A 13,201-nucleotide genomic window follows, 5' to 3' on the forward strand; every position below is an offset into this window, starting at 1 on the left:
TTTCAGATACTCTGGAATTATATTGCAATTGGCGATCAACATTTACTGCGACAATTGCATTGGAAAGTTAATTTCCCTCAACCAACTTTGATCGGAAGAGGTCTGAGGAAATGAAAGAAAATGAGAGAAATTTGTGGAGTAAGTTCCTTTCTCAATGCCGTAATAGAAAGGTAATTTGAATGCATTTTATCCACGTGGCTAGACCTATCGACAGATGACATTTTGTGGAAATTGAGGGGGGCTTATTGAACAGGACTACTAATTTCAGAGCATCTTCCCCTTGTCCATCCGCATTTCCATCGGCAATGGATTATGACACTCGCGTCAAATATAATGAAATCATCTTTCGCTTGAAAAAAAGGACCTATCAGTTACCTCCATGATGCTTTGTGTCATACCCCCCATTTCTATTAATAGTTTGACCCATCGCGTACGAGACCAGGCGATCTCTAAATGTTAGCACCATCCTGCTCTGTCGTCTTGACTCAAGCATTGTGTGGGTCCTTGCACGCGTTAATACTTCCAATTAACCAGGATCCCCCCCACCCCCTTTTTTGGAAATAGCTCTAAAGTAGATAACCCCCCCCCCCCCCTCGTATCTTGGTAAATAGTCTCAGATTATCTTTGCGTCAATGGCTAATATTTTTGTACCGTTGAGCACTAATTGCGGATTTAGCGATGAAAGATCGTGATTCTGCAAATGACGTCCAAGATTAAGAAATTACGGCCGCCTTCACACAAGATCGTCACCCTCTGTTAACTATTCATGAGCATTATGCGCAAAATTAGTTCTCACATTTTGGGAAGTGTTTTTGTTTGTTTGTTTTATTTCCGTCATAAACATACATACAGATATAAAAGACAACATATAAGGTACAGGGAAAATGATACATCATGCATAAAAATGAAGCATACATACAAAGCAAATGAATAATGTGACACATCATCGATATACAAAAAAAAAAAAAAAAAAAAAAAAAAAAAAAAGATGAAGAAATAAAATGTACAGTAGGATTATATAGAGAGATAACGGCTGGATAGCCCATAATCAGCTGCACTTTTCTGGTGCCGCTGGTCTTCCATGGGGACCAGTTATAAAGGGTTATGGAAAAGAAAAAAAGAATAGAAGATTACATAATTATATAAATACAACATTATAATATATTTATAGTCTCATGAAAATTTATAATGCAATAATCATACAAAATCTCAGGGCAAAGTACGCTTTATTGAAAAGTGTAGATAAATTTCTCGTGTATCAGACAAAAGTATATATATATATAGATATGTTTACAAAGATGAAATTAAACCAATTCAAAAAGGGACCGTTTAAAATCCTTCAGTGACTTGCAGTCACGGACAGCATGAGGAAGGCTGTTATATAGTTTGGCTCCCCTGTAGAAAAATGCACGTTTGCAAAAGTTTGTCCGAGGTTTTGGAAGGCTGAGGCTATAGTACCGAAATTGGTAGGGTTTGGGGGAATAAAATATATTTTCGTGTAAATAGGTAGGTGTTAAATCATTCAAAATCTTGAAAATCATTACTCCGACATGAAACTTTTGACGGGATTTTAACATTTCCCACTGTAATATATCATGTATTAACCTGACAGAAAAATGTAATTTAGGATTAACCTTCAGAATAATTCTTCCTGCTCTATTTTGCAGTTTTTGCAATTGATTTATATGCTTTTCACAAGAAGACTCCCAAATAACATTTGCATAATCCAAATGAGGAAGAATAACATTGCGATATATCAAATTCAAAGAATTTCTGTTTATGAAATATGTCAAACGACGAAGGAAGGAAATCATACGGCCTACTTTTTCACACAGATAATTTACATGAACGTCCCATCTGAGTTCATCATCAATGTACAATCCTAAATACTTCAAACTTTTAACCTGATTAATTTCATATCCTTTTATACTTAAATCCAAACTATTATATCTTTTCAACATATATCGATTACCAATTAACATACTCACAGTTTTATCATAATTAATTTTCAATTTGTTCTTACACATCCAACTATCTAATACAAATAGTTCCTTATTCAATATTGTTTGTACTTTTTGTGGGTCTTTGTGAGAAAAATAAATAACTGTGTCATCCGCATATAAATGCACATTACATGAATCAAATATGGAAGGTAAGTCGTTAATAAATATGATAAACAACAATGGACCCAATATCGATCCCTGTGGCACACCGAGCTTAATATCCAATTCTTCAGAGGTACAATTTCCTATACTAGTTACTATTTTTCTGTCAGATAAGTAATTTTCAAACCATTTAAGGGTGGGGCCGTTAATACCTATTGTGAAAAGTTTATGCAGCAGACATTTAGGGTTGATCATATCAAAAGCTTTTTGCAAATCTACAAAAACTGCACCAGTGTATAATCCGTTATCCAAAGACTTCAACCATTCATCGGTTACTTTAATCAGTGCCGTGGAGGTTGAATGTTTTGGCCGAAATCCGGATTGTTCCATTTTGAGTATATCATTTCTACTTAAATGTTGAAGTAATTGTTTTTGTATAATCTTTTCAAGAATTTTTGATAAACACGATAAAATAGAAATTGGTCTGTAATTGTTTGGCATCAATCTATCACCCTTTTTATGTAGAGGAATGATTTTTGCTATCTTCCATTTATTTGGAACTTTTCCTTGAGTTATAGATTTATTAATCAAAAAAGTTATTGGTCGAACAATTGCATCCTTTGACATTTTTAGGATATTTACTGATATTCCATCTAATCCGACTGACTTCTTATTTTCTAATTGTTCTATTTCCTTTGAAACTTCACTTTCACTTACAGTAGAAAACGTTAATGGATATTGCACACATGGTTCGCAAGTGGCAGTATCAGTACAGATTCTGTCTACAGGTTCTACTACAGTATCAGCTGATTCAGAAATCAAACTGGTTGCAACATTGGCAAAATGGTGATTAAATTCGTTTGCCATACTTTGACACTGACTGGGTGGAGGCTGAGAGGAAGAACATTTTTTGGGTAATACTGATGATAATGTTTTCCATGAGTTACCATAACTTTGATCTTTAGTTAATTGTTCCATAAAATATTTGCGTTTAGACTTCATAATAAAAGATGTTACTTTATTTTTTGATTTACGATATTCTTTCCAGATACTCTCATCTTTGGTTCTTATTGCTTTCCTTTTTAATAAATCTCTTTCCTTCATTAATTTAAAAATTGTTTCGTTTAACCATGGTGATTGAGTTTTCCGAACTCTCTTGGTTTTTACGGGCATATGCTTATCAACAACTTCAAATAATAATTTTTCAAATTTTCCAGTACATTTATCAATACAATCCTCCTCTTCAACTTCCACCCAGTTCTGTTTTGAGAGATCGGCCTTGAATATATCTATATCTACATCTTTGGTTTTTCTGTATGTAACATATTTCACACCTGAATGAACCTGATGAGCTTTCCAGATTAGGTAGCTCATTGAGTGATCACTTACTCTATTGTGTATAACGCCATGCGATTTGATCATCTCAATGCTATTTGTTAGCATATGATCTATTAAAGAAGCTGTTTTGTTTGTTATTCTGGTACATTCGCTGTAATTGACGAAATGCAAAGAATAAATACTATTAATCTGTTTGTATCGATTCACAACATAGTCATCTACCTCCTTACTAATGTCGAGATTTATATCTCCCATAACAATCAGATGACAATTGATGCTTTCGGTGAATTCTAAGAATTGTTCATATTGATCTAAAACATCACACTTAGAGTTCGGAGGTCGATACCAATTTGTTAGTAATATAGGTTTGGAATTTTTGATGCGTAAAAGAATAGGAATGGCTTCCAAAACAGAAATAGGAGAGTCATTCAATAAATCAAATTCTAAACTGTTATGTACATAAAATGATACACCGCCACCAGACCTGTTGCGATCTTTACGAACTATGTTATAATGAGGAATCTCAATTTCACTATCATAAATTGAATTATCAAGTCTTGTCTCATTAAGAGCGAGAACATGTATGTCGTTATGATATAAGATTGTTCGTATCTCATCGATGTGTTTCGTCAGGCTAACAATATTCAATTGAACAAATTTCAAACCTTTAACCGAGAGCTTGTTATACACCATAGTTTCGGCTGAATTGGGTAGGGATTGAGCATCGGTTAGTCCTTCTGAATTAACATTGATTACATCATTTTGTTCACTATGATTTTCAATATCTGATTCATAGAATGGTAAAAGTTTCATGATACACTTTGGGCATTCCCATCCAGCGAACTGATGAGAAGCATCATTGTATAAATGCAGTGGTACACTAGCACACGAGACATGTACCCATTGGTTACAAGATATGCACAAGAGACCCTTTTGACCTGTTTTGACAGCACATTTGCATAAAACACAGGGAAAGTTGATAACCATGAGACAATACGAGGGGAAACTCATACACACACAAAAAAAAAGATAAGTAAGAAAGTATAAAGCGTAAAAGGGAGAAAAAAAAAACTGACACAGAAAAATTGATTATGTTCACAAAGTTATTACTTTCGAAAAAAAAAGTGATAAGTTGATAATATCAATATACAAAACAGTTGCAACGTAGTCAGAAAGTCACATCGCTTTAGTGAAGCGTGAATATTATTTTGTGACTCAATAAATGATTGCTTAAAACATGATGTCCGACTATTTCTAACGTATACTATACATAGGCTTACACACATTTGGCTGAAACAGAAATGGGCGAGTAGGCCGAATTGCTGGCCTGCAAGGCATGCACATTCAGCGAAACCGGGCATTATCTAATGACAACACGTTGTTACAAAGGTTGTTGACCTCTTGTATATAAAAGCGGAGGAGAAATAGACTTACACGTCTAATTCGACCGCATATTGTCTATAAACTAACGCACAATATACTTGAACGAAAATTGGGCAAATAGGTTGTATTCAGTAGCCTGCAAAATATGTAATACATTCAAAGAAACCATGTAGTATATATATCGCATGTTGATACACATGAGGTATTGACCTCTTGCTATTAAGCAGTGCAAAAACAGGCTTGCACGTCTAATTCAACCGTGTATTGTAAACTAACACACATATTTTGCTTGAACAAATCGGGCAATATATTGTATTGAGTAGTCTGCAAGACATGTACTGCCATAACTTTGATAAGTACGAGAAAACAAACCATGTGTTATCTATATCATAAGTTGATACACATGGGGTATTGACCTCTTGTCATTAAGCAGAGTATATTGTAGAAACAGGCTTACACGTCTAATTCAACCATAGTAAACCAACACACAAATTTTGCTTGAACAAAATCGGGCAATAGATTGTATTGAGTATTCTGTAGGACAAACACGGTCATAGCTTTGTCAGAACAAAACAACACAACAATGTATTATCTATATCACAAGTTGACACGCATGGGGTATTCACCTCTTGCTATTGAGCAGAGCAGAAATAGGCTTACACGTCTAATTCAACCGTATATAATAAACTAACACAAAAATTTTGCTTGAAAAAAAAATGGGAAATAGATTGTATGAAGTAGTCTGCATATCATGTACGGTCAATAGCTTTGTCAGTATGAAACAACAAAACCATGTATTAATCATAATACAGGTTGATACACGTGGAGTAATGACCTCTTGCTATTAAGCAGAGCACGTATAGTTCAGCCGTAAATTGAAAATTAACACATAAATTTTGCTTGAACAAAATTGGGCAATAGATTGTATTGAGAAGTCTGCAAGACATGTATAGTCAATAGCTTTGTCAGAACGAAAACAACAAAACCTTGTACAATGTATTATCTATAACACAGATTGATACACATGGAGTATTGACCTCTTGCTATTAAGTAGAGCAGAAATTGGCTTGCACGTCCACTTCGACCGTTCGATAGTATATACAATTACTCACATCTTTAGCTTGAACAAAAATCGAGCAATAGATTATATTGAGTAGTTTGCAAGACTTGTATGTACATGCAGTAGCTTTTGTCAGTAAGACACCAATCATTTTTTGGTTACGTCAAATTGACACAAAGTTGTTGACTTGTTGCTATTAAGTGGAACAAAAGGGGGGAAAGCTTTTTGGAAGAAAAAGGAGAGACATGTGTGGCAAATAATGGCCGTACACACTATATAGGTTAAGTTTGTCGTCGGTAGTAATAGGCAATTTGGTTTGAATTACTCAGCAGATAATTGAAAGGGTATAATCTTCTTGTAGTAAGCTTACAACAACGGGGTACCAGAACGTCGCGCAACGCTTACAATGGAAGATAAGAATTGTGCGAAAGTCATCCATTCAGCTTTTGTTCGTTGTTTTCAGCTTTTCGAGCTTTTCGAGGTCGGCTTTTGTGACGAGGGTTACACGGCGATCATCGTTCGTTCGTACCTGGATTCGGCCATCTTGAGTCCAAATGTTCTTCACAACCTGTTTGTATTTTGATTTTGCTTCCCAGAAAAGATCCCCTCTCACCTTTGTCAAACTCTCCTGGATGTAGATTTGGGCTCCATCTAGGTTCCTCAACTTTTTACGAGCTTGATACACTCGATCACGCACTGTATATTTCGTGAATTTGACGATGATTCCTTTTGTTTTCCCCGCTTTAGCTCCAAGCCTGTGAGATCTGTCGATGTCATGTTCCTCGAGCTTGACATCTAGCTTTTCCTCGCAGAGTTTCCTCACGAGTACATCCGTGTTTTCGTCGTCCTTTTCTGAAATTCCATGCAGGATGAGACAATTTCTCCTCGAATATTGTTCAGCGTCATCCTGCTTGTCTTTCAAACTGTCGATATCCTTCTGTAGCTTTGCAATCATATCATCTCTCTCAGCTAATTCGAAGTCTAATCGCTCCTTGATGCTGTCTGCCACTTTTTGCGTGATGAGAGACGTGATTTCTTCAATCAATGACGCCTTTATCTTGCTTATTAGGGTATCTAGAAGCTCACTGTTGTCTTCTATTGCCTTCGATACCTCTTCCCGAATGTCCTTGGTTAGGTTAGCGGCAGAATCCTCGGACTGTCCCCGTCGAGTTTTCGTCATGGTACTCATGTATATTGCGTACACGAATACAGGAACACAGTCACTGCAACACGTGGGACTATCACATAAATTTTGCGCGATGAGAGATATTCAAATAGCGAAGCAAAAAGTGAGTTCCGATAGCAATAACATGCAAACTGGATAAATACTACCATTCATTTTGTCTCGTTGAAGTCGGAGAAAGATGCATGAGCCGATCAAACATGTATATCTGATATTTTGCTTCACAAAAACGATGGAATACGGAGCGATGTCTAACCACGTCCGTTCATGCCGAGTTGCCGAGTTCGTAATCTTTGAAACTGGGGAATCACAAATCAGTACAGTTGTTATGTTTGTCTGTATTGACAGCTATACACTGATAACATGGATGGTTGTCATTCAACCACATGTCACAGCCAACCAAAACTTGTGATTACAGATCTTCTATACACTAGAACTGGCATTTGCAATATTTGCATCACAATGCAAAGGTTACATCCAAAGCTAAAAAAAAAAATATAATAATAAATCAGTAATTTTATGTTTAGCAAAAAACCAACAACAACCAAAATTCTACTTATACCTACAGTGTATATGTACACAGAAAATATCTGTAATATATATAGTACCAGTAGTTATCATACTGTTGCATAAATATAGTTGAAAACAAGAAAGGAGAGGTAAAATATACAATATGTATTGACAGGAAGATATCCATGAAATTACAACACTTGGAATATTTTTATAATGTTTACACTGGTATGTAATGTTTCTGATATGCATATGACATGCATGTTGTAATTCCTTTCTAGACACTTCCTTATTTGACAGAATTACAGGAGCAATATATCACTTCCAACTTGCTGAAAGTCTTTCCTGGAAGGAAACTGCAATTTTTCCTCTTTTTTTTCCAGAGACTTCAGAATCCTGCAGGAAGAAGCATCATTCCAGTAAAAAGTAATAGGCTGTGAAGTCACATGCGTGGTGCTGTGTTTTGAAGTGACAGCTTAACAAGTTAATTGATAGAACTACGAGAATTTCCAGCAAAAACGAGCAAACCTACTCTGCCCTCTGCCGATAGAAATAAGCTGTGCTGTAATCATGGTTATAATGCGATATGTGTTTTTTCCAGGTCACATGGTGCGTATTCAGGGGTTTTTCATATCGCCGATGATGTACTGATTGAGTACAAGAAAATTGGCTCTTTCACTGCATTCAAAGTTTGAAGTTTTATTAGCAACAACATTTTGAACATGTACATATAGGAATCATATCTACATACATATATATGTGATTTTAGTTTCCTGATACGCACTGACTCTCCAGGCATCCTTGTGAAAGTAACTGGATATATGAGATTTCTCAACCACTGATCTTACTGTAGGTGGCAGCAAACCATAGGAGAGTGTACATAATTGCTATTTACCTGACTACTCCTGTCTTGTGTATAAAGTATAGCAAAATATTACCCCTGTTATGCAAAGGCAGGACTTCTTCTCTGTGTTGCATATATGCACAGATATGCATCAGCCATTTATTGTCTGAACTTGTAGTGACAATAGTATCATCAGTGCTCTAAATAATTTGTGCAAGACTGATGCCTGACCATATCGTTGAGGGATGCAATATAATTTTCCCAGGATAAAAACCAAATGCAATTGTTCGCATTATAAAACATTAAAACACTTCTCCTTCAATACTGTGCGTGAAAAAATTGCTTGCATGCCTTTATAATCGTGATGCATTTAGATTATTATTAATAATGTTGCTTCCCCTTTGAGAGGCACGCAAGAATGGGGCCAAATTTTGTTAGCCCTGGTTATTACCCCATGCAAATATGATCGGTCTGGGCAAGGCTGACAATGACATCCATGAACTGGTGTGATGTCCAGTGAGAAAACAACTCATTTGATGCATTATTCCATCACAGTGTGAACAATGTGATGTGCTGCGACAAGTGAGCAATTGTTTGCGTACAAGTGCTAAATATACGACATGCACACGTTGAAGGAGACGCAGGAAGGTGTTTGAGCTCTGTTTGAAGCTAATTTTAGCCAGGCTCGTAGGGAGGATGGTGTCTGACAATGGGTTGAGTCACTGGGCCCGAGTGACGCGAATGAACGCCGAAAGAGTGAAAAGGGGAGGATGGGGGGAGGGGCTTTGTCGCAGAGGAGGGTTTCGTGGGATTATGTCACGTGGCGTCGCGGGGCAATGATGTCTCTTTGCGCAACGGTCTACTTTGGGGGCGCAGAATGCATCATGTGATTATGTGTACCAGCTCGTGCGTGTGGGCACGTAGTGTCTATAATCATAAACACTGAAATTAGGCATAATTACATTTTACACTGCCTAACTACCTTTGCCATACCGGTGCTATGTGTTTGGATGAAATTAGCTACAACACCATCAGATTGAAGGTGCTTGTGAATCAACGTATTCACTTCATAATAACTGTGTGACATTTGTATGGTCTCCTTGTTTTTTCTTTTCATCAGAATCACACAAAAATGAAAAGTGTGCAATAGCAAAGACATTTATTGATTTGGTCCTAAGTTATACGTCATGTCAATGCCGCAAATAGAAATGACAAAGTAATATAACTCCAGTTTGTGCTCAAAGCCAGAATACTAGCTCTCCTACTTTACTCCTGAAGATGATGAACAATGATTTCAGTCACGTGAATGAGCCGTCTGTTGGTATTCACGGCTAGATTGACTTCTATTTGCCGTGATGATTCAGACTGCCGAGTCCCTAATAGGCTTGATGCATCACTGATAGTGAGACCTGGGAAACGGGGGGTGCTAGTGCAAAGAGTGGCACACACGCATGCGAACGCCATTGACTCCAATATGAAAGAGCGCTAATCAGCGTCCAATGTCAGATGAGCAGTGTTCCCAATTTCTTCCCCATGTCATTATGTGGTAGATAGTCAGAATTCATTGAATGGCAACTCTGTACTGCCCCCCTGTCATTTCATCTTGACTGCATACATATATCATACTCAACCCACCACCACCGCTTACTGTACAATACAGAATATCCAATACCGGTACATGTAGAAGGTGATGTTGAATAAATACCATTTCGTATCTGTTAGTGCATTGCATTCAGAAATATTAACATTCTTACAACCATGCAATGTCAAAAGAAATGGTTCAGGGATATGAATCACAAAATTAGCTATCAACAAGCCATTCATCCATTCTGCTCCATTATCGTCAGCTGCAGTGCAGTAAATCACTTTACAGTTTATTTTCCAAGCCAGGAAAAAGACAAAAAGATATATATTGCATCCACATGTACTCCTGCAGAGGCAAAATCAAAAACTGGTAGACTCACACATAATGATAAAAAAAGGTTGACAGATGTTGTGTGGGGAAATTGCTGAAGTAATGTTATGTTGTGATATTACTGATACTCGTAACGTTGAACAATTTATGTGCAAAGGAAGAAACTTATAGTGCATGCAATAGCATTTTTTAAAGGAAATTCTACGAATTTGCATTCTCTTTTCGAACATAGAATATGTCATCATGTTGGTGCTGTATTAGCAGTTGATACTTATCTGGTATGTCGCACACTTCGAATAGCATTACTGAATGTCTCAAGTGTGCATGTGTAGTGATACGACTGTATTTAGTGATAAGTAGTGATATCATCAGCTTTGCAGAACAACCAATTCTCAGTTGACGTTGCAAAAAAGCACATAACTCCAGAAAGTGCGCAGTTGGGTGTGACATGTATACACTAAAGTGTGTGATTAATCATTGAATAACACCAGCTTATGCACCTAACAGTACAGCTAGTGTAGTTCGTACATAGTGATACACTTGTCGGCAACCAGCAACTAATAATACGCATCCATGAATGGTGAAGGATGGAATGGAATTTTCATGGAGGGATGAATTTAGTGAGTGATAAATGATGATAACTATGATGAATGGCCCTATTTCATTGAATACCAGAACATGCTGTCATGGTATGGACTAGATCTACATATTCTGTATGTGATAAGTATTAAAAGAGTATGTATGTTTTCTCCCATTATCATACATGTAGGATGAGTAAGGGTATTTTTGAGATATTCCTTTACCAACAGCCAATGTTTTTCCTCGTCTCACCCTGTAGGGCAGTTAGATATAATAGATTAAATACAGAATTAAATTGTAAACTCGATCAGATATCAGTGTATGCCCAGCTCAAGACAGAGGGTAGAGCTTATAATGGAAAAGTGTGGCTGATCCACAGAGAAGATCAGTTACACCACCGCTCTCCCTTTCTTTCAAATGGTAGCATATCTTCACTGCAAATTCTGCCCCGAGGCAAATGTGACTAATGCTACACAATGACCATTATCACTGGAGGTAATTGCACTCCGCGCGGCTGCCTAATTTGGCGCGTGCCCGACAATGCGCCTCCCCCGCTTGCGATCCTGTTGATTACTAGGCGGTGGAGTTTGTGTCGGTAGATTCTGCAGAATGGGTAGGTTCCTCCTTCATGAGCCTGGGGGATGGGGGGGGGGGGGGGGGAAGGATTTGTAGAGAGAGTGATGCCGCTATAGTTTGGGGCAATTTTCCACCCCGCCAAGTTCTTAATTTGATTGCGACGATTGCTTATGTGGAGATGCTTGCGTTTGTGCTGGGAATGTGCTGTCTACTATGGCAGAGTCATCAAGTCGAGATGACGTCAGATCTTAATAAGGAAAATTTCACCGTTTACAGAAGCTCCAGATATAGTTTCTGTTTCAATCTTGTCATTTTCTTCAAACGTTCTCCAGTTAATTACATCTCATTGAGCCTTCTATCCTCTCAGCAAAGATTGCATGACTTGTTTATGGAAGTGCAGTTCTAAACAAAAATATTATTGACAAATTTCACGAAAAGCGTTATTTCAACTTTTGTGTATTAGGTGGAACACACAGAGGAATCTATATTTCTCAACTCCAGTCGATTTCTTGTCATCAAACTGACTTTCTTGTAAATACAATTTTTCCCTTTATGGGGGGGGGGGGGTTGGTTGGGAGGGGTGTCCAGTAATTCTGGATGATATTACAACTATTTTGCACATCAGGTTCAGAATGGGCAGCTACAATTACAGATCTATGTCCAATTGGCATACAGACGAAAACGTAGAAACACGTAGAGTAAATATTTAAGGTAAAATGTTTGTTAGTGATGGTAATTTGCCAGGTATTGGGTTCCCCTGATCTGATTTCATTTTCGCCCATTGATGTGTCAGTAGGTCAGTGACCTCAGCTACTCTTGAAACAGCCAGTCATAATGGCTTGTTGGTGTAATTTGATATGATTGGGCTATAATGAGGTGGATTGACTGGGGCTCTATCAGCTGGATCACTGAAAGCTGGTGTCCCCATATTCTCTTTCTAGTAGAGATAACTTGTATTATTCTGGGCCTTCATACAGCAGGAGATGGTTGCATTATAATGCACTTTTCTGACAGTACTCCGCAGCAGCTAAAAAGCATTAAAAATGATCTGACCAAAAGGCAAAAATTGATAGTTTATGATGTTCTCTGATAACAGGTTGAGAAAACCATGGCTCCCCTCCCCCCCCCCCCCCAAAAAAAAGAGAGAAATTTCTTTCCCCCTCCCCCAGTAATAGCAGTGATAAAGGAGTAATGCCGGATCCGCATCATATATAATCTGTTGTTTGCTGGCATCATTTGAGAAAAATGGTGATTGTATTTAAACTATCTGTGATTCTAAGATCCTCTCTTCCTATGGATTTTAAAAGGGCCATGTAGATAAAACTATTAAACAGATTAAAATTAAAGATACTGTAGATTTCCCTTTATCACATGTTCATATATGGAGTGACAGTGAATGCAAGACAACTATTCACTTTTGGCATCAGTTTGTTTCATCGACATCGTAGTATATCATACCAGACTTCATCTATTTTAAGTCTTGGCCGGACGTGTGCAATGTTTTAGAATAGAGTTACACTTACATTGTCTGAGTAGAATGACTTCCTCCGTACAATCATTGTAATGTTTATTCATGGGAAATATATTTGTCCAAGTGTTTATCATTAAGATAACAAGGCAATGTGATCTGTCGTTCGTTTCAGGCCTGAGCTTAAAGTGGAATAATAGCTTTTAATAATCACTTCAAGTGCCTTTCCTCTTTTAGGGG

General features: G+C 37.3%; 1 protein-coding gene across 4 annotated transcripts in view; it reads left to right on the top strand.

Annotated features, from left to right (window-relative positions):
* LOC139708246 (uncharacterized) overlaps positions 1-13,201 on the top strand; it is a 118,517-nt gene that overhangs the window by 79,528 nt on the left and 25,788 nt on the right. The gene's annotated exons all lie outside the window — the stretch shown is intronic.

The sequence above is a fragment of the Diadema antillarum genome, unplaced genomic scaffold (genome assembly GCF_040938485.1).
Source record: "Diadema antillarum isolate AM-2024a unplaced genomic scaffold, OU_Dant_1.0 seq00001321_RagTag, whole genome shotgun sequence".
NCBI classification, from domain to species: domain Eukaryota; kingdom Metazoa; phylum Echinodermata; class Echinoidea; order Diadematoida; family Diadematidae; genus Diadema; species Diadema antillarum.